Genomic DNA, 24,778 nt, shown 5'->3' with positions numbered 1-24,778 from the left:
CAACATTTTGATCGTTTTGACCGTAGCTGTGTCCATGAATTGGAAAAGTGTGTGTTTGCTTCACTTTAAAATACTGAGTCAAAAATACACAGAACTGAACCATTGTTATGTTTTTATTATGTTCTCCAGCATTCTGAAAAAAAAAACTATTCCAGAAAAGTTACAGTCCCTCAATTTTTTCATAATAATATATAAGCAAGAAGCCACAGTATCAGAATTTCTTCATGATATGGATAGAGTACATAACAGAAGAATCATTGTTTATGCCATTGTACATTAAAAATATTTAACCATTACAATTGTTTATAAAATTGTGAGTTAACGCTTAGTCTTGGTAAAGTCAAATTCTGACTGTAGTCAAACTCCAAAACTAATTGCTGAGAATCTGTTTCTTTACATTTAGTAAGAATTTCTTTCTCTAATGCTTTATAGCAGTCTGCTCTTCTTTTGTTATACTGAGGTTTTGTTTGTAACACTCTATTACTGGGGGTTTCTTCTAGCTCCTTCTCTGTAGAGAAAGAAAACTCGCACAGATCTGTCATGGTTTTTTAAATGTATGCAGTGTATGTAAATATTTTCATGGTACATTATTTGCTTCATTTGTAACTTCTTTTTAGTTTTTTTTTGTAATAACACTCTAAACATACAAAATAAAATTTTAGTATTTAACAATAGATTTTACAAATACACTCTTTTTGATTTTCCTAGGCTGTAATGGGTTTGTGAATGTAGAATTGGTTTAACCATTAACCACACTAATTTCGTTTGGCCTGGTGTCATGTTTTCTCCTTTTATCTTCTAAATTAATTATATTATCGTTGCATTTATTTTGAACAGTAATGAAGCCTTTTTTCTGATATTTGAAATATTTAAATAATGAACTTTGTAAACTTGGACTCTTACGCTTGGTAGCAGAAACAGAATATTCCCCCAAATAATTTATTTTTCTGATTGGATTCAATTTTGTGCTCTTCTTGTCTTTTTGAATAATGCAGCTATATAAAAACAAATTTTATTTACTATAATCTGATAGTGCATAAAAATTATTGAATAATGTTGACTGTTCATTAAATATAACAGATTTAAAGCATTCTTTAAGGCAACAATTTGTTGATTGATTGATTTCTTTTCTACCGTTACTCCTAAGCTATTGGTGTATGTTTCCCGTGACTGCCGGCTCAATTTACGTATGTTTCTTTTCCATTTATCTTTATTAATAAATTGTTTTTACCTGGTTTTATTCCTTGAACAAAAACATCATCAGCTTCACTCAATGTAGAATCACTGTCGCTCATTTCTAACCATTCTTATAACAAAAATAATATTAGTATTAAAATACTTTTTTACTTGCAAGGCTCAATGATGCAGGTTATGATGACAACCAGCTGTTTGCTGTAAGTGTTGTTAACATTACTAGTATTAAAAAATTGATTTCAGATCAAATAATTGGAAATAAAGTAAACCGGTTATTTTTTCTACCTTAATTTATGCAAAAACAGTGTAAATTATCTAAAACATGTAATTTATACCATTTTAAAGAAAACAATGATTTATACAAAAAAGGGCATCAGATGCACTCACGCCCTTGTATCCACCTCCTCAATTCTATAAATATTTTTTATTTATTATAAAAAGACCATACTAAGAAAGAAATAAACTGTTTTTATGTACTTTTATTTGTTTGCCTTGTGACTGTGACATTTACTGTGTCATGTTTTGGAATATATGTTCGTTCTATTTCATCAATTTCAGTGTTATTGTTTTTGAGATCATCACAGTTTAACTTTAAAATATTAAATGAATAAATACATAAATTCACGGTTATAAACTTTATAAACTAAAAAGGTCACATTGTATGTACACACCGTGGAAGTGCCAAGATCGTACTAATCTGACTATGTCAAATGCTTTGGCTAAGTGATTATTTTTGTTAGTACTAGTTTTTTAAATTTCAAATTCTCCCTTAGCATTTATTGGCCTTTATTAGAATTTTTACACCTTTTACTGACAATTCTTTCTCAATTACATCAGTGCAAATGGATGAAGATTCCCAAAGTAAATATATATATATTTACATTATATATATATATATTATTAACAGATTATATTGTGTAACAGATTATTACACAAATCTTTAAATTCTCCACTCTTAATCCCACACAGATGTAAGTTGCATCACTAGATCTAAGAACACTCATTCAAGTGAATAAACAAAAAACTTTCTGGAGAAGAATAAGAGTTCTGAATATAAGAGATAAAAGTAGATATTTAAATTCTACTTTCTAAAAGAAATGATACTGATTTAATTTTATAGCCAGTTTGACATATTATATCTCTTCTATCTACTGCTCAGTTATACATTTCTAGAACAGATACTTATCTGAGCTAAAGAAATAAGTGCAATGGAATTTTATATCTTTTTGTAGTTTGCACACTAATAACTAATTCTTTTTTGAGAAGGCCTCAAGGTGATGCCCTTCAATGGTGAGATTAACACAATCTGACCTCTATTTTCAGTGCCTAGAAATATCTCCTCCTTATTCTAAAAGATCTTTCCTAAAATTTAGTAACTAACCATCAAGACAGATGAGGCAACTGATTCAATTGACTGGGAAAATTAATGTCGGAGTATTGATGAATGCTATTAGTTTCTAATATTGTTATTATTTGGTAATTCCACCTCCTTGGTGAAGCTGTTGTTTATTTACCTTACTAAACAAGACTACTCTCTTCTTATACATATTATTTCTCCTTTTCTGAGTTACAGAGCTACCTGCATTCATATTGCTTAGTTTTCATCTCCCTTATAAGAATATCTTTTGGAACAGTGCGGTCACTCATGACATCCCACGGTATTGTACGATAAAGACTAGTCCTCTTGGCACTACTTACAATAGTATAAATCTCACCAATCTATAGAGTCATAACCTCTTCTAATCATAGCCATAGTCTAAGTAACACCTGAGTAATAGCCTAACATCAGTAACACAAACATGGTTACTGGTGGTGGTGGTGGTTTTCAACATATTCTTTTATATTTAAGTTATGGTTGCAGGATTATGTCACCACAACTGACCCTGATATTCTTTGCTTCCTTTCTGTCATAAGCAGTGGTTTATGACAGAAACCAACCTGTCATAAAACCTGTCATAAACCAGTCCATTTATTGATAAGTCACTTTCTTCAAGTGTTTTCTCATTACTACAACAACAGGGTGAATAAATAATACCAAACTTAACCTTATTCAATCCAGCATATCATTACAAATACATCATATATCACTTTCCATTAGACTGAACTGTAAGACACCATTAATGACTGTATTTCATATGACTTTCCTTATTAGTTTACTGCTCGGCTCAATCACTCAAACAACTTGCCAACATTTTCTGAAAATTTCCAAGTTAATAATAAAGTAATAATTTGTCCTTCCTCTCCGCCAGCACTGTCCACTAAAGATATTTTTTGATCTGCCTGAATCGCATTAGTAATGGTTCTCCCTGTCTTAATTGAAACCAATAATCAGACACACCATCATACTCCTCAGATTATTTTTTCAATGTTTGGAAGAAATCCCTCTTAGACATGTTCATAATTATATTTATCCTTCTGCATATTACACACTTGGTCAGTATTTGGTATACCATCCAAAATCAGATATCTTATTGCTCCTAATATAATTATATGTTTTTGACTGTTCTTTTCTCTTAATTCCCCAAACACACCAGACATGCAATAGGTAGATAGTAAGTATTCCTTCTGGTTAGCAAATTGCATAATCACAGCGGTTAAAAATTTCTTGAAAGTTAAGATATTTCTATTCCAGAATCCATAGTCTCCCACCTCACTAATTTATATGACCTAAATCCAGGATCTCTTTTCACCTCCTGTATAACATTCCCAGCATCACTCTTGTTAACCTTAATTGCTCACCTATGGTTTCTTTGTATATCCCTGATGCATTGCAAACAACCGGAAATGGCAAAAGGAAATGACAACCAACCTAACTGAAGAAAAATCAACAAGAAAATTTTTTAGAATATATAAAATAAATATTACAATTACAATAATATTTATCCTAATTATTACAATAATCTCAGTAAACAACATCGTAAGAACATTTGAAGGACCACTTAAAAAAACTTATGTTTAAATCAATACGTAAATTAAGACCAATTAATTCATTCTTAATTGATTTACCAAGACCATCAAATATTTCATTATGATGAAACTTTGGATCACTTCTAGGAATATGCATTTATGGCAACCTAAAAAAGTGTGTAGTAGTTTCAAAAAGAAAAACCATTACAAACCCCAAAAAATTAGGTGTTTTTTTTTTACTCCTAATTTTTTGGGGTTTGTAATAGTTTTTTTGAACATACTAGATACAGTTCTGGGACTTGTTTTATTAAATTTTTCAGGTAAAAAAAAAGAAAGAAAAACAAAATTCACCACCGCTTTATTTTGATCCCAATATGGCTTCTTCATTTTGCCCTTGGAGCAGAAATCAAGGTGAAATGTTTTCCAAGCCGCGTAACTTGAAAACAAAGTCTATCCAGATTATAAGAACTTTCTTGTGTTTCCTAAGTATTGGTGTGTAATTTTGAACCGTTCTGTATAACACCCTAATACAAATATTTAATATAAAGATTACATCTAATATGACTACTTCGAAGAAATACCTGATATTTTATGCTAAACTAGCATGTATTTATTTTTACTTTAGTTGTGTTTATTTTCACAGTGGCTGTGTACATTAATCATTACTGATAAACTGTATTGGCTGGGATATTGTTCAAAAAATATTTCTTTAAAAAACAGATTATTTTGGAAAAACCCACATGGGAAATATGATGAAATTACAGATGAAAAAGATTCCCGCAAAAGATATTATGTTTTAAATAGATTTGATTTTTAATGATGCAAATTCAAAACAATTAAATTTGATAATTACGGGAATTATTTTCATTAAGAGAAAATGATTCTCATTAATTATTGTGAATATGATAACTACTTCGCTAAATTACCACTTGGAACAAAACAATTGACTTCAAAGTATCATCCAAAATTGAAATCATTGATTTTAATGATAACAGCTACTCCCTCTAAAAAAAGACAGAAGGCTGAAGAAGAAAGATGGAAAGCAGAAAAATGGAGAAAACCAAAGAAATGAAGAGAGAAGGCTGAGAGAGGAATAAAGGCAAAGAGTGAAGGAAAGTAGAAGATTTAATGTTCAGATAAAAAACAACATTGGACATTTACATGAGGGTATAGCTCCGAACATGATACTGTGACTCATACATCCTTCTAAACATCATTGTTTAGGATTGTATTTTATGAGGATAGGTGAAGAGAGTATTTGATGTATCATCATTGAGACAAACAAAGTGTGAATACAGGTTTTTCAAACAAGGAAAATTGGCAATATGATAGTGAAAGGTGTTTCTCGATGTTAGATCGGTAACAGATTGAAAAGAACCTGATACAAATTGACTTGGTACACTTGGAGAAATATCATTTAAGTAGTTGAAGAGGATCATGCAACTAGATGAAGGATGAATTGTCTCAAATAATTCAAGAGATTACAACAAAGAAAAAGACACTCGATCTAGCTAATGAGAATCCAAAGACACTAGTGTGAAATAAAAAATATTGTGGTCATGTAAAATCAGATTCTTTTTATTGTATGTAATTTATTTAACTATCAAGTGTCATGCAGTAGGGTTAGATTTACAAAAAATTAATATTGCATTAATTTTTTATTAATGGATGCTTTGATTTATTAATGAGTTATCAATAGTAAAAGAAAAGTAAGCTTAAAGGTTAATTGAAAATTACATACAATACTTTCTTGTTTAAATTCAGGAAATCTGGTCATCATGCAAAGTAAGTGAGTAAAGTACTTTGTAATAAACAATAATATGCTAAACTGCGCATAATGCTGAAATGTTAATGCAAATACATAAGGGGAAAAATATTTACATCCTAGTTTTAGTAAATGTTTATTTATTCACTTCACATATACTTATTTACTTTATTGAGCTATAAAAACTTTTACATATTTACTACTTTACATGGTACTATTATTTACACTACATAAATATATACAAAGTGTGTTAAAAAAGTAAGGAGAATTTTTGTTTTTTGGAAATTATTTTATTTATTCGTTTACATTAATGTTATCCCCTTCAAACTAGTCCCCATTAGATATTACACACTTGTACCAGCGCTTTGTCCAATCCCCGAAGCATTTGATTTTTGGAATAGTGTTTAGCTCAGCTATTCATTTTTAATCTCATCTGTGCTTGTAAGGCCTTGTAAGGTTCTCTTTATTTTTGGGTATAGAAAAAAGTCACATGGGGCCATGTCTGGCGAATATGGCGGCTGGGGTATCATTGCAGTGTTTTTGTCTAAAAATTTACGAACAAGCAATGAAGTGTGAGCAGACGCATTATTGTGGTACAAAAACCATGAATTATTTCACCACAAATCCAGGAATTTTTTCAAATTGCTTCACGCAAACGGCGTTGAACTTGTAGATAATACAACTTATTGATCGTTTGACCTTGTGGCAAATACTCATGATGCACTATGCTGTTAAAATCTAAGAACATGGTGAGGATAACTTTCACATTCAACCGTACTTGTCAAGCTTTTTTTGGTCTTGGTGATCCAGGATGCCTCTGGATCAGAGGCATTCTGATTCTCAAACTGGATTGAGCCTTAGTTTTGACATACCTGTAAACCCATGTTTCATCACTTGTTATGTCACATTTCAGAAGTTCTGCATTATTGTTGACTTCATTTAGCTACCTAGCAACTAAATTCACCACTGTTTTTGTTCAAAATTAAAAAATTTTGGAACAAATTTTATTGTCCCAAGTTTCATACCCAAAACATCCTAAAAGATTTCATGGTATGAGCCAGTTGATATTCCAACATCATCAACGACTTCTCTTATTGTGATTCGGTGATCATTCATAATCATTTCTTTCACTTTTCCCACATTTTTATCGGTTGTTGGAAGAGCTGAGGGTCCGGGGCACTCGTCACCTTCAACATCTTTATGACCTTCTTGGAAACGCTTATACCACTCATAAATCCTTGCTTTACTCATAGAACTCACCAAAAGCAATATTTAAAATTTTTAGAACATTGCTACACATTATTCCATTCTAATAACAAAATTTAATACAAATTCTCCGATCCATTAATTTATACAAATAAAATATCACTGATCATACCAAACAAGTGTTATTCTTTTGACAGCTGACAACAGACTAAACATCCAACATAGCTAAAAATGTACACATAGTTTTTAGACATGTTTACTAATACAACAACGAAAGAATCCTTAGAATCGGACTAATACAACCTGTGAAATTTCAAAATTCTCATTACTTTTTGAACACACCATGTATTTTTACATGTTTACTACTTACTACTATTATTCACTTCATCCAATAATTTCTTATAAAAGTTTTTAATAGCTGCCTTCATTTTTTTCTCTCCCAATTTTTTGGGTTTCTTTTTCTAGAAAGTTTTTCTATAATTGTAAATTACTCTTCCTTTCCTTTGTTTTTTCCTAAAATCTTCTGGGAAATAAACCAGGAACTGATAGCTGTTTGAAGAAACGTTACTCAAATCATCGCTTAACTGATACATGAGATCATAAAAAATATCAGAAATTGCACAAGATGTTTTTATATTTTTTATATAATAAGGTTTTAAGTCTCATAGTCAGTTATACTGTTGTTTTCATCCGTTCCAGGGATATGTCATATTCATATCAGTTTTAATATTTAACTCATAACAGTTCCAGGGATAGATCATCTAAATTCACATTCTTTTGCATCATTGCTACTGCACTCTGTTGAAAATGAAAATTATAATGTTGTTAGCACTGTGTTCTGTGGAATTAATAAAAACTAAAAAATAAACACATAAATCACATTTATTAAATTGATATAAACCTAGCAAGAAGTAAATTGATTTATGCCAAATTGGTTTCACAAATATTATCTTTGGCCTACCAATTTTGTTCAATCCTGATTGCAAAACTTTACATATAATGCTATAAAATTAGTTGAATAAATTATAAAGGTTAGGTAAAATGTAAAATAACTCCAAATACAAAAAAAAAAAAAAAAATAGGATTATACTTGTAAAACGTAATGCGAAATATTATTCAAACTGTTTAAATCATTCTTAATAGCATATGATTAAAACATTAAAAAAAACCAATAACAATTTTTTTTTATGAAATAAACTGACTACACATTCAAATGAATTCACTACTAATATATAATTTTGTAAAATTCTATTTACTATTTATAATTTTGCTATGAAATTTAGGGGTCTGTAAATTAGCCTACAATTTTTTTAGATAAAGTAAGTCTTAGTAAACTTTGATGCAGCTCAACTATATTCACAACAAGAAACTAATAAAAATATAAATAAAATTTAAAAGCTAATAATATTAATTAAATTAAACTATTAATATTAAGAAAATCAAAATTGTGACTGTCTATTCTTTTTTATCTATTTTTATTTATTTAGCACTAATGTTAAATTTTTGTTTGAAACTTCTATACAGGTTTGTTTATTGCAACAGATTCATTGTTATTAATAACTAAATATATAATTAGCCTTGCCTTGCTGGACATTGTAACTAAAGTTTTAATGCAAAATATTACACTAATATTAATAAAGAATTTCAACATTAGAAATTCTCTGACCTATAAACTGACCTGTATATATATATATATATATATATATATATAGAAAGAGAGAGAGAGAGAGAGAGAGAGAGAGATAAATTGTAGACTCGTGACTATCCAGCCTAATAGGGCAGCTATCCGGGCCAGATATCCAGAAAGCTGGACACAGCAGAGTTTAATCATTTGCTATGAGTGTCGACCTTTATACATACTGTACTGCAAAATATAACCTTGTTTCACACACACACTATTTTAAAAAAAAACTAATTACTGTGATAGTGCATTCTTAAAATTCTTAGTGTCATGAAGCAAAGACAAAAATGGAAACTCTTCTAAATTTAATTTATGTTAATGAAAATGTACAGTGCATATTGACTTACTTGATTTAACTCTTAAAAAAGTGTTTGATGTTTGCATCTTTCGCTGCATTCTCTTTCTCGCTGATAAATCAGCGATAAGCCATTTACATAAGCACATGATATTCACTGATGTTGCTTCTTCCTGTTGACTTATGTAAACGAGCGTGGTCTCGATTGCCTGAAGAGCGTCACAGTGCAGTATCAGATCGGGTTGTTCTTCAACACTATCTTCTTCACTTGGCTCTTCATTTAATACCATTGCTATCAGTTATTTCTTTAATTTCATCCTGCTCCATCCTTTCCGTGATGTCCTTCAAGTCAGCCGCCTCACAGCCAGGAATTTTTTCCAGTAATGAAACAAGTTCATTGCTTTCTTTTGAAATTTCTTTTTTACACTGGTTTTCTGTATCTTTCCAATTGTCACTGGCCTTATGATCTAATATTCTCCAAGACCTCATAAACTATATGACTGTTATCTCTTCTTGCCCCTCAGACATCCATTGTACAATGTCTGCAACAAGTTGTTTTCATTCAAAACTATGTGGTTTTATTTATGTATTTTTTTTATGTACTGTGCATAATTATGTCAGGCCAAATACTCACGAGTCTACTGCATATATATATATTTTTTTTTTTTATTCCAGCGGATAAGTAGAAAATAGGAATGGGTAAATAAGAAATTATACTCCTCTTTTTGTAGAAGAAAGTGTCATGCATCTATGATTTTAAATTGAAGAAGTAAAGCTAAAATCAAAATCCTTCATAAATTTTAGCAAACACACCTTTTTATCCACACAAAAAGAAAATTTTAATAAAAATACCTTCATCGGCTTAAACCTTTAATAAAATTTAATTTACTTTTTAACCCTATATTGTAATTTGTGGGGGGGGAAGATCCGTTATTACTAACATGTTTTGTGTAACCGTGAATGCTATTACTAGTGATCTTTGTAGTGGAAAAACAGATATACACGCAATCTTACGGGCCTCACTTGGAAGTCTGTTAGAAGAAGTGTATGTATTCATAAATAAATGTAATTTCATCCAAAATAATAGAATCTAAGTAGATTCGCAAATACTGATTCAGGTCTGGCACTCATGATTCAAAAGTTGTTAACTAGGAAAGATTTTTTAGAAGTTTCTATAATAAGTTTTTACAAGGGAGAGATGTCTCGGTCTTCACCTTAATGAAAGTGAAAATTTTTATTAAAAATATATTTAACTCAGGAACCTGTCAATTAAAAGAAATCTCTTCCCTTCATATAAAGTGGTTAAATGAGTTTTGATGTTAAGTAGAGTAACTAACTATCTCAGTATTTTACAGCTCTTGTAATCATGCAGATAATTGCATTAATCTCTTTCAGTTTAATGTTATTTTTTATATTTCAGTTGTTAAAATATGTATGAGTGTGTGTGTTGGATGTATGTTTTTGGAATAGTTCTTTAGGACAATGTAATTTTTTAAATATATAAAGAAACATGCTGTTGTAAAATATTGATTTTCTTTGCCACTGCCAGTAGATTATTTTAGGGTAAAAAAAATAAATATTTTAAATTCACATAAAAAAATTACAGCACTCAATTTGTTTAAAAAATTACAAAATTGTTAAAAATTATAACTTGTTAAATATGCTTTTAAAAACATTTATATAGAAAAATTGTGAAAAATAATTCAAGTATCACCATTAAAAAATTAAATTGTTTTTTCCTTAATGCTGCAACAACAAATTTGAAGTGTATTTCAAGCGCTTATTTTATTACATTCTTATATTTTCACATATTACTTGTTCCTTACCTTTAATTATTAAATATGAAGTGTATTAATTTATTAAACTCTTTAATTTGAAATTAAAATATAATTAAATTCAACTACATAACTATACAATTTTTTCTCTTCATATTGTAACCTTTTTAAGATTTTGACTGAGTGTACGTATAAAAATTTATTACCCAAAACTATTTTACGTATGAATAACTTAAAATTTAAAAAACCTTCAAAATGTGCAAACAACTTAACCAATCTTTATTTATTTGGAAAGATTCAGGATTTTGAGTCTTAAAAAATGTTTTCATTTTAATACATATGAAATAAAGAGTAATTTATAAAGTCAAAATGTCAACCTTGATACTGTAAATAACTGACAAGACAAATCAAATTTATATAATAATTTTTCTCCCAAAAAATAGCAAATATAATTTATGAGAAAATGTTGGCCAAGTCAGACAGCCATTAAAAATTAAAAGAAAAGCACAGTTGAAACAAATCAAGCTTTTAACTATTTTATTTTCTACATGATACTTCTAAGGAATGAAGTTTATTATTATTACATTATCTGTTATGCAAGATTAAAGATACAGGTTATAACTTCTTTTTTTTAAATTTTTGATCAAAACTCCCCAAAAAAAAAATTCTGCATATGATTATTTGCAGCTACTCCATGTGGTTTGAAAATTGTTTTGTTATCAGTAAAGGAAATCATTGCTTTGATTCAACAGTTCTTTCAAATTAATGACTGTTTCTGGTTAGGTGTATAAGATATCACTGAAGCAATACATTTCATGATTACAGAAAATTTTTTTGTTACATCATACTCGCATTCCAATTTTTGACATGAAAACAATGTAGTAATTACGGTATCATGTGGCATAAACGTTAACTTAGAATGATTGAGGCATTAAATTTCTGTGAAGCACTCAGATGAGCCTATGATGATCGTAATAATAATACTTAGAATATTAGCATTAGTTATTTATTAATCTTGTTGGTTATTATTCTGTTAATGTCTGATTTATTGATTATGGGCAAAATGATTAATTGCCCCAATCAGAAGCCATCCATCTGTGGTTTGATCACTTTCTTCCTCTTCATGTGTACTCCTATTTCTTATCGTCATTATTTTTTTCTTAGATAGACATAAGTTCACTGTATTTGGTGCCCCCCCCCCCACCCTACCTACGCCTAATACAGTGAACCACCCTCCACCACCAAATGTTGAAAATGTATCTGCATTTTCTAGTGGCTGACAGAACAAATCACTTTTTTAGGGCTCAGTACAGTATCAACTACAATTTTTTATAAAATGTAGGGTATTTATAAACTAACCTCCAGTTGAGCATTATAAACAAATCAGTTTCCATAGCAGCATAGTGCATACACATTAGACATCAGTTATGCTTAAATACCATACATTTTGTTCTGTACTGCTCAATTGATATATGGTGAAATACAGAGGAAATTGTTGGAGCACCTACCAGTTGGCAAGGTATGTACTGTCATTCAGTTTCTGAAAGGATAAGGAACATCTGCAACCAAGATCCATCTGCTGTGTGCAGTTTAAGATAATAATGTAAAGAGTGTTGGTTCTTTGAAAGAATGATGCAGGAAATTCAGGAGAAAGCAAACTGATGCACGCAATGAGGAAGGAAGAGGACAGACAACATTCCATTGTGAGTGATAAACTTGTTGAAAAAAATTAAATACGTCATGCATGATAAATGCTGCTTCACAATTATTGACGGGTGAAAATTTTCCTCAAATATCAAGATCCACTCTTTACAGAATTGTTACAGGCAGATTGAGTTTTCATATCACTGTGCATGATGAATAGTGAAACAACTTACAAACACCCAACCCCGTAGGGGAAGACACCTGACCCCCCCCCCCTGTTGCTTGCCTTGATGGGCTTTTAACGGGAGTCGTCTATCGCCCTCTGACTTTTTAATCTCTAGTAATAATCCTGGCCTCGTTGGGATACCACCGATGTAAATGCCTCGGTAGACATTTACGTCAGTGATTTAATAACTCAGGTTATTGCTTTCGCTGTAGGCCTCATCCGGACATTTTGAATGTCCTACATCATCTCCCTCTGAACTAGCTAACCGACCTTGAAGAAGCACGAACCCCACGCCTAGTTCTACTTATTATGAGCCAATTTTGTGAATGTCTCATAATTTGAGGCAAAATAACACAACATACCACCAAACATGTTGATCGTAACAACAAAATTTAGTCCTAGTTCCATTAGTGAAACTCAGCTTACACTTTAAATAAACCCCAGGTTAAATTATGGACTTTGGTCTGGTCCACTAGGAAGAGGTGGACAGACCTCCTACTCCCACTCGGTTCCATTGCAGAGTCCCTTGTGACATTCACCACAGTAAACTATCATCAAGATGCCGCTACACCCACGGCTGCATCCCGCCGACAGTGTCGTTTGCTCATTTTAATATGCCCGCTACACCTCACAGCTGCATGGCATCTCATGCTCATCGGCAGTGCAGTCGCCGTTCCGCCGACAGCTTTACAGTTATTGACACCTCTTATCTGACTCACCATGGCTCACTGCCAAAGCGCCTACCTTTGACCAATCAACTGTCCAGGCAGACCCTAGCCACCTAGGTTCCTACTCTACTAGATCCCTTCAGCCGTCTTGCGCAGGGTAAGGAAGCAAGTTGGAGCTAATCGCTTGCAACTTTCTAACATTTGGAAAAATACCATGTCTGTACCGACCGTAGAAGAATTGTTCCACCTAGCTTGCCAAGAGTCAAAACCTTGGTCTTCAATTTCCGGCATACGCCCTGACGTTAGTAGGCCTCCTCCTTCCTTAGAAATATACCGTTGGTTACGTTCCGTAGCCAAGATGTCCAGGGGTTTTATGCCAGCAATCACAGTGACTGCCTCTCATGACGCAGTTCTGAAGCCGCCGACAACAGCGTTGGATTTGCAAAGGATGTCCCTATAACATTGGAATTGTAAACAATGAGCCCAGATGGGCACAGCGTACAACATAATGGCCTCACAGACACCTTTGTAAAGAATACACATGGTACGATAGTTCAACCCCCAATCGGGAAGAATGACTCTACGGACACCAAAGAAAGCATCAATGGCCTTCTTCGCTACAAACTGGAGGTGCTCTTTGAAGAGAAGTCTCTCATCAAGGATAACACCCAGATACTTCTGAACGGTAACATACCTAATCGGAAGGCCGTACATCACAACCTGCAGAAATAGTGGTTGCACAGCACACACTCATCAAACAAGTCCAAAAAAAAATTATGGGAACCTTGTATTGAGACCATAAAGGATTTTTGTTAGCAGAATTTCCAAAGCCAAGTATAACTGCCGTCATTTATTGTGAAATATTGACAAAGCTCGGAGGGTAATACAGAATAAACTCTGAGAGATGTTGTAGCATCTCACACTGCTGCTAGCATCAAGAGTGTACCAAACAAGTTTAAATGCCGGATTTTTTACCGTTCTGATTTGCCACTATCTTATTTTTATTTGTACACAAAATGGAAGAATTGGCTAGCTACTCAACATTTCAAAAGCAGTTCCATCAATGATTCAACTCATTGATAGATTCAACAAACAGATGGGTAATTGGCAGTGTTGTTCTTTGAAGAGAATAAACAAGCTAGTGTTACAATATAACAATTGTTAATTTTGGCAGGAAGTTTGCTGAGAAGTACGTATCTTTTGTATACAGTAAAAGTTTTTCAGTTTAATTTTAAACATTGGTAGAGAGGTTAAATAATATCTCTTGCAGTATGGATCTACTTAAACCATCTTGTTGACATTCATTATTTGCATATTTCCTGACATTACAGCATTCAACCTTTATCTTGTTAAAGGTCTGTTGTTTGTTTTTCAATTTTCTTAAAAGTTTTACTTATTTGTCAAGATTTTTATTAATAACCAATTTTTTTTACTTACATAATCTTGAATGCACACCGAAAACAATTTGTCTTACAAAATATTTTCTCTTGGTTTCAAGTACCAATGGAAGACACACAAATTTTATATGAATTTTCAATTACTTAAGACATCTTCACTCTAAAACTGATTGCATAATTAAAAAATGCAATTTCATTTACTAGTCATAATAGTCACGGGTATAAGTTATAATATTGACTACAGTTAAGAGATTTAAATCCCTTAATTTAGGGATCCTTTTTAAGGGTCCCTAAATCTTTTTTTAAGGGTTTAAATTACACGGATTAATTTGTTACTGTAAGATATTCTGGATGATGTAGTAATAATGATTAAACATTTCATTGATTAAGGAATTCAAAGTAGAAGAGTAAAGTGCTAGTCACATCATGCTCTTGTGTTTACTGGTTGTGAATGATGTGTACAAGCCTCATTAATTTATCCTGTGTTGTGTATAGACTCTTTAATTTAAGGAAGAATTTTAAGTGATTATTTTATTTCCTGCAACTCTTATTGAGCCTTTGGCCTCAGTAACATAACTGTAAACTGCCACTAACTTAGCACTTTGATTCCCTAACTTTATTCTGTTTTTCTCAACATGTATGATATATATTTTTATTTGTTAACATCTTATAAAATTTTAAGATTTTTAACATATTTATGAGCAACTCGTAGTGGTAACTTAAAAGTTCTAATTTAGGTCATGGTTCAAAACTAGATGATGATCGAGTTACTTTTTGCTGAATTTGAATCCCTCATTGCATGTTTAGTTATTAAGGTTCATTTGATGATGCCTCTGGAATGTCAGCTTGGCCACTTTCTAAACTGTAGTTTGGCTTATTGTCATGTTGTAAGATAGCATAATTACGAATTAAATTATTCAAAAGTATTCATTTTCTTTAACTTTTAAATACAATACAGTAAACATTGAAATAGAGATTAATGGGAACATGTTTCCTTGGTAAAGTATTTTATCTAGATGATTGATAATTATATTATTTGAAATTATTATATTCTATAACGGTGGTTAATTATAAATATATATATATTTATATATATATATATATATATATATATATATTTATATGTAAAAAGCATATTTAAAAGTAATTCATCCCTTGCGGACCACTTCCATAAATCACTCATTTTATTGAAACATTGTATTAAGTACACCACAAAAAGTCATATCTTGTTTTTGTTTGAACTTTTTTTTTTTAATGTATGCGATGACATTTTATACAGTAAAAATTCATAACAGCACAATTTTATAACATTCATTCATATTTAAATTCTAGACTTACTGATGCTGATTATCTTGTAAATATGATGTTGATTGTGAGTATGATAAATATATAAATGATTTATGTTGTTATCGATTATTAACATAAGAATAAATATATATTCTTTTCAAAAGTAATCTGGTTATTTTTTAATAGTAATTTCTGATTAACTTACAATTAGCGTATAAAATATTTAAAATAAAATGCATCGTCAATAGGAGTCATTATTAATTTTATTTTATATAGGTCTTCCAAGAGATTCCTAGTATACTGTGCAAGCTTATTCTAGTGATACAAATAAACAAAAACGTTCATATAACATGGATCTAGAAACAGTTGTTTTTTGAGCCAGATCAAATATTTCCCCCTTTCTTTGGCCGTAAAAATAAAATTGTCTGGTTTTGTACTTCACATCAAATATAATTTATATGATTAAATTTATGATAAAAAATTGATTTCAGTGTTCTGTAATCGGTATTTTAGAAATTACAATAAAATGTATTGAAAAAAATAAGAAAAATATACATTTTTGAGAGCAAAAAAATATTAAAAATGTTTTTTTTATATTTTGCTATAAATGTGGTGAAGTATTTCATTCTAAACAAATTTATGTTTAAAAAATGTAAAATGGACACAACATAACTTCCTTGTATGCATATTAAATTAAATATACACATTTTTTTTTTTAAAGAAAAATATATAAAATTTTATTTCATTAATAATTTCTGATTTTTTTTATTATTATTGAATTATTATTTATCATATTTGTTTTACAATCAGAAATTAATAAATCAATATATTTAAATTAAAAAAAAAAAGAAATGAAGTTTGATTCAAATCGATGTTCCTCCCCTAGCAAGATCAAAATATTTCATTAAAATTTTATTTGGCTATAACTCTGGAACCAATGAAAATAAGTACCACTTATGATATATTGTTGAAAAGCCCTCAATGAGGGCTTGTTACTGCAGTCCAAAATCCAATTTCTTTTGATTTTGGGCATTTTTGGTCCAGTCGATTGCAATCAAAAGGGGAGCTATACAACTAGATGTTACAACAGTCCTAAATCAAAAATTTCTACATACTACAAGTAATTATGAGTTATGCGAGGTATGTACAAATGTCACACTGAAACTAGTCAAAATGATTATTTCCATTGAAATCTGAAAACCGAAATTTTTCCCGATACAATACTTCTTTTACTTCCTACAAGGAAGTAGAAAATCATATTAAACATGCTGCAAAAAAAATTAGTAATTATTAAGTTATATTTTTAATAAAAACAATTGTACTGAATACTTGTCTTGGCAGAAATTGATGTTATTCCTGACTAATGAATTATTAGGGCACTAGGAACTTATTATTAGTAGCTTATGTTCTACATTATCTCATGCGTTACTGTTTTATTCACTGTTAGATAGCGTACTGTTTTGGTTTTTACTGATGTTTTCATTCAGTTTAAAGTTGAATGTAAACAAAAAAATGTTCATACTGTTTCTCAAATGGTAAGTATGCAAATATTCTTTTCGGTTATGGTTACTGTAATTGTAATGCTGAACAAGCTTTTGAGAAATTTTATTTGCAATTTACCAATCAAATGTTTCTAATACACAGGTATTATTTATAAACGGTATGGGAAAGTTCATTTATAGTAATATAAGAATAATCATGAACAGGTTTTGCCTGTGACATGAAGTCCAATTGCAAGTTATATGTATGTTTATGAATTCCACACACACACACATTGGGTGTGTAAGAACATTGCACGATGAAGGTTTGTTCACATTAACTTATTCTGTTTTAACATCTTGTAGAAAGCGATAGCAATCAGTAACTGATATTTGTGACTAATAGAGAATGCCTAGGTAATCTTCACAAGTGAAAAGCACATATGCATAATGATACTAACTAGATGCAATCAGTAACTGATATTTGTGACTAATAGAGAATGCCTAGGTAATCTTCACAAGTGAAAAGCACATATGCATAATGATACTAACTAGATGTAATACACACAGGAATGCAACTGGTGAAGAAAATGGTGTAAAAAGCGACAGGTGTTGCCTTCTTGACGTTTCATTTCTCTATTACTAACATTCCAAAAGTCGACACGCCCTCTCATTTTCTGTCACTCGCTATTATATTGAAGATGAATATTGTCTTCTATCGTAACACATCTAAAACAACACGCAGTGATTTAATTGTGGAAAACGTGAATGCTAAGGACATTCATCATCATCTAAAAGCTGTTTTTGGTGTTGAAACTTGTTCAAAGCATTGTTGGTAGAAGTAGACGACAAAATTTTGTATAAGAAGCCAGGGTAAACCAAATACTGAAAATGAATGTCACCGTTATAGATCAGTTTCTGTGTTTCAGAAGCATCAAAAGAAGATCAATGAACTGCTTCAAAATGGCAACTGCGCATCATCACCCAGACATGCATATTAAAAGAATAAATTTGACACATTACTGCATAAAATGTGCATAAGTGTACCGTAAAATCTGTTCGCAATGAATGCTAAGTGAACTCGCAAAAAAGAATCGATAAATTGTGTTGTAAACAGCTTCAGAAAAGTTATTGTGATAAGGGAGATGAATTATTTTCAATATTTTGACAGGAGAAGAAACTTCTGTCAAAATAATGCTTCTCCTGCATTATTACAACGTGGAAGAATAATTGCAGAGACTGGAATGCCAGCATTTTGATTTGTCGCAATCAAAATAAATTTTACAATAAATATCGAGTGTGTTATATTAAGTAATATTCTTAAAACTAATCTCATGTTTTCCATATAGTTATTTTCTGAAAATTCAAATATTTCATTAACATACTTGCCACTGAGAGATACTAATATAGCTGGCAACACTGGAAAATCAACTGTTTATTGTTGATCTGGTGAATGCAGATGTGGTCATACAAGCACAAAAGAATGAACAATAAACCGGTCATCCAAAACTACATCAGAAATTCTTGGAAAAATCCACAATACCATTTTGGTAGATCATCATAAAAACTTGTGTTAGATTGCTGGCTTTGTGAATACCTTAACTGAAGGTACATACTTATATTTACTAAGATCTTTATGAATATTTCCAATAAAAAATCGATCAGCAAGACGTACAGAATTTTTCACCTATCTTTCAAAAATGCAATCTTTGAGGGATATCTAAAGTAAAGACCGCTGGGATAGACTAATCATATTAATATTTGGTAAAAAAGTTTTAAAATTAGTAAAAAATCAGGACTTATAAATAAATACCTTCGCAAATGACAAAATGGCGGCCATGTTTATTTTTCAATCCGTTATATCATCATAAATATAAGTTTTATCAAAATGTATGTTATTGCTAAAATATTAAAGCCATTTATTTTTTATAATCGGTTAACAAATAGCCGAGTTGTGGCAGAAAATTGATGTTGTAATTTTTGTGTCTGTTTTCATGTCCTCCACTTTACGTTCAATTCGATTAAATATTAATTGTTTTCATTTATTGTAAATTAGTATCAAATTAAGTACTAATTTTCTCACAATAATAAGCCTAATAATTATGACACGAAATTACATCAATTTTCTTCCAGAACTTGACTGTTTGTTAAACGATTTTAAAAAGTAAAATGTCATTTTGTTCAAAATGGCTTAAAATTTTAGAAAGTAACAAAAATTTTGATAAAACTAATATTTATGGAAATATAACGGATTGAAATATCATCATGGCTGCCATATTGTAATTCCGAAGGTTTTCGGATTTTTTGTTCATTTTAAAACCTTATTACAAAGACGCTTAGCAATATATTAATGTGGTTCAACTATACGAACTTGAAATATACATTTTTATATAATAATTACAAAATGGCAGACAAGGGGAGAACGAAGGAGAAATTGCAATTTTTCCTAAGGATATTTTTTGTTTTTCAACTAGAATCCGAAAAAATATAGCCAGTCCATCAATTTAAAAATAACTTTATATATATATATATATTATTTATAGAGAGAGAGACACAATGAGCGAGAGAGCTAACCCATAATTGAATATTCACTACTGCAAGTAAAAGCCAGGTCATTACTCCCAAGATAGAGGTACAGAAATTCTTAAACTTTCCACGAGGGAAAACGGATGGGAAATAAATATCTTGGGATTTAAAGACGGTATCAATTGTTGTAACATTTTACATAATAATTCGCTATTAAGGGAGATTCTGAAAATGCACATGCGCTTGTGAATAATGTATACTACACACTTTCGTAAATAGTGAATAAATTTAATAAACTTAGAGCTTCACCCAAAACTAGTCAAAATCATCGGACTAACACTAACGGATACCAAATCCAAGGTTAAATTCAGGGGAGAAATTTCTGATCCATTTGACATCAAAACAGGACTGAGGCAAGGAGATGGACTGTCACCGCTTTTATTCAACTGTGCCCTTGAATTTATAATACGGGATTGGAAAAAATTAAATAAAGACAACGTTAAAATTGGAAAAGGTATCTCAGTAAATCGCCTAGGCTTTGCGGACGATTTAGCCCTACTATCCCAAAATATAGATGAGGCCAGATACCAACTGTCAACAATTGAAGAGATTGCAGGAAAAATCGGTCTAAAAATTTCATACGAAAAAACCAAAATTGTGGTGAGAGACCCACTATGCATAAGCAAAGTAAAAATAAACAATAATGACATAGAACTAGTAGAAAACTTTAAATATTTGGGGGAGAACACAGCACAACCTCCAAGAAAATCCAAACTGGAATGAAAGAATAAATAAACTCATCAAAGACAAAATAAAAACACAAAACATCTATAACAAAAAATGCATGTCCATAAACACAAAAATAAGACATTATAACTCAGTTATTCGACCAGAAATACTTAACGGATACGAAACCATATTTGGACCGTACCAGACAAGGTTTACCGACAAACTGGAAAAGATTGAAAGACAGATTCTACGACGATGCATCGGGAAAAACATTAAAAAAGACGGGATTTGGAGAATTATTCCAAACGAAGAGATTTACAAAACTATCATCCCGATAACTAATAAATTTAGAAAGAAGAGAATTTCCTTTCTAGGACATATTTTCAGAACGGAAGAGACCAGACTTATCAGACGGATAATCGAACTTTTCTGGAACAAGAAAAGCAGACCGAACCGGTTATACGAAATACAGAAAGACGTGGAGGAATTAGACATAACCCGTGAAAACCTAAAAACGAAAACCGGAAACTATGAGAAATTAAAAAATAAAGAAACAAGATTCCTATCAAAACCCAAGAAAACAATAAGCCGGGTGTACTCTGAACAAGAAAGGGCAAGACGATCTGAAAGCCTTAGAAATTACTGGCAAAAAAGAAAAGCTGAAAAACAACAAATCAGCAAGAAAAGAAAGAACTTGCCAAAAAAAAGAAGAAATGAACTAAAGTGATCCATTATGGTCTTAAAAATAATAAAAAAAATAAATAAATTAACTTGAATGCACGACTTGTATTCAAAATTTAGTCACATACCGTGTATTTAGTGTAGTATTAATCAGGGTTTTTTGTTTATCGATTGGTAAATAGGCAATAAGCAAGTAAATATTTATAAAAACGTCTATCTGCATTTATTATGACAGTATAAAAACTGGAAACAGATACATTTGTATGAATTCACGCGCACGCGCGCGTAGACACACACACATACAAAATTGCTTTTTAAATGAGAAATGTTGTCACATCCTAAGTAAGTAAAATATGTCACTTGTTCCAAAATCTGACCGTTTCGGGACTATTTTAGATCAAACAGGTTCGTCGCCAAAAAAAATGCAACGTCTGATTTTTGCGGTGGAAACATTACATTGTATTTTAGTAAATCTATATACAAGCAATTGGAGTTCATCGTTTGGTTCACCTAACATACTAAATCATCAGCAGACAAAAGGGAATTTATAAAACAATTATTATAAACTTAGTTTAAAGAGTAAATAAAACGACATTTTATCGTTATGTTTGGTTGGCGTACGATTAGGATTTCTTATTCTGAAAAACAGGACCACGAATGTTTCCAGTTTAAGAACTCGTTAATGTTATTTGACTTAAATCGGAAGTTAATTTTGTTTTGCTGTTAAAACATTTGAAATAAAAAAAGACGTTCCTTTTGATGACTGGCGGAACTTTTTATCAGTAAGTATTTAAAATTCTTGAAGATAACTCAATGTAGCCGCTGAATGTTGGTTTCAATGAAGCTTTTAAAGGTAAGGCGAATGGCAAAAAGAAATTAAGGAAATATATTTAACCGTCGTACACTAAGTGAGCTGAAAGTTTGCCGCTGTTTTTGTCAACCGATCTCTAGGCTGGGTTACGTGGTACGGGCGAGCGGGGTTGGTTGAACTACCTAACCAGATGACGTCAGCTAATTACTAATAACACTACACAAGTGTATATAAAATGCAAATACAACAGACTAGTACACTAGACACAGTAATTAACGAGGGGTAAACTTTCAGCTCACGTAATGTATAGTATTTCTTAAAGTATAAAAAATCACTTTTGTTTTTGACTGACGTTTGTCTATTGTAAAATATATTTAATACCCTAGGTATAAAATTTTCACATAAGCTTGAAAAATAGTCTGCGGAAATGTAAAAATGTAATTTTTCAGCGTAAGAAAAATGCTTGTTTGACCCAGATTCGAACCCAGTACTTCCGGATGAAAGGCCGAGGCGCTACCACTACTCCACAAAGATCGGCTGGAAACTGGAAAAAAATATATTTATGATGAAAGTTAGGACTTTTATCTGTGATATAAACAAGGACTCAGATTTTTTATAAAATTTTTTGCACGTGAAAAAAAATTATTAATAGAAATCACCTGTTGATAAAAAATAGTTTTATATAAAATTATGATTTCCTTTTTTTTAAATTTGGTGAACTGTAAATAAAGCTAAAAAACTTATCTCAGATTGAATGAGTACAACAAGATAAATATTAAAAATTAATAAACCACGAATGACAAAAAAAAACCATTTCCTTTAATCTATGATAATTAAAGAGCGTGCGAGTAACAATCGGTTCAGTCGTTAAGTTACCATGGTGGAAGAAGTAACATATATACCTATGTACATTGTAAATACATTACACTCCATTTTGGGGAATCGAGTAACAAATTATAAGATATTAAATATTAGATATTATTAGACTATAATCTGCAGTGACTACTTTTACTTCCTCGTACAAAGTAAAGGAAGTAGTGGTGATGGTAGTAGTAGTTTCAGTAATGGAAAGTAAAGTAGTTTCAGTAATGGAAAAAAAATCATAAATTTACCTCTATTAATAAAACAAATCTGATGTGGACAACACACAACTTCCTTGTAAGCCTATTAAATTACATATACACATTTCTTTAAAATGAAAAGTACATAACATTTTATTTCATTAATAACTTCTGATATTTTTTCTTTTATTATTGTTGAATTATTCACACTACTCACTGCACACTGGAGCTGGTATACTCTGATGCCAGTAGCAGGAGGTCCTCTGTGATTTACAGCAGAGGATCAGATAAATCCATCTCCGAGACCTCAGACTTCCTGGAGTTTGACATCGAGACCTTCAGGAAGATGGAAAAAAGAAAGAAGAAATGATGGCCAAGGGTAAAGCTAGGCAATAAAATTGAAGAAGAAATTATTTTATATGTGCTTCTAAAACTAACTGTGTTTTGATTTTTATTGTTTTTGAAGTGTTTGTTTTTTAGTGTGTTAATATTTAGCATGTATTTTTAAGAGACAAGGGCCCTTTACAGTCTTGCTATCTTTTGTCTATTAGGGGTTTTAATATTCTTCAACAAGTTTATTTCTGGATGATATATGATGACAAGACTAGACTTTATACTATGTTGGTAGTGATTTTATCAAGGAGGAATAGAAATTTTTCTTTTTCTTTGTTTTAGATGTGGAAATGGTCACAGCAGTCAGTGCCCATAAAACATCATAAAATAAAAAAAAATAACAATGACATTACATATATATAACATACAAAAAAATATTACGTAATTAAAAAAAACAAGACTTGCTTAAAGACAGTTAAATTATAAAAATCATAATACAGTCTAATTTACCAAAAATTTTACAGTGACCATTAGAACCTTAATATTGCATTAAATACAAGCTAACACTAGAAGAAGAGCTAAAGTTCATACAATTCAATTTTCTGCAAAAATTATTACTTACAACAATACAACTACAGTTTACAATAGAACCGGTCTACACTTTATGAATGAGTAGAATATACTGTCACTTTCACTACTGTTTACCAGTAACTCACTGAACAACTTCCTGCATTCACCCTCTGTCCATACTGGAATGTTTTTGGCATACTGTTCATTTATTGTTATCACACACTGATATCACTGCCACCGCTACCACATTGAACTCTGGCTTGTGAAACTACTCACTGTTATTGCTTGTTATCATGACTATGCCGAAAACGGCCTCGCAGAACTACTAACTCTTATGGCTGTTCCCTGGCAGTATTTATATGTCCTGGCCTGTAGAACTAGTATCCACCTCATCACTTTAATTGTTGAAGCATAATAATTTTCACCGTTCACACCCCGTTTTTTTTTTAATTTTTATTCTGGACTGGTAACCCTTCTGGTCAAACAATGGCTTTTGGAGGTGCCACTGTCTGTGTTACAAACAAGTGTTAAATGAATCCATTAC

The sequence above is a fragment of the Lycorma delicatula genome, chromosome 2 (assembly GCF_047948215.1).
Source record: "Lycorma delicatula isolate Av1 chromosome 2, ASM4794821v1, whole genome shotgun sequence".
Classification (NCBI taxonomy): Eukaryota; Metazoa; Arthropoda; class Insecta; order Hemiptera; family Fulgoridae; genus Lycorma; species Lycorma delicatula.
The sequence above is the reverse complement of the archived record's forward strand: the minus strand, read 5'-3'. Positions refer to the sequence as shown.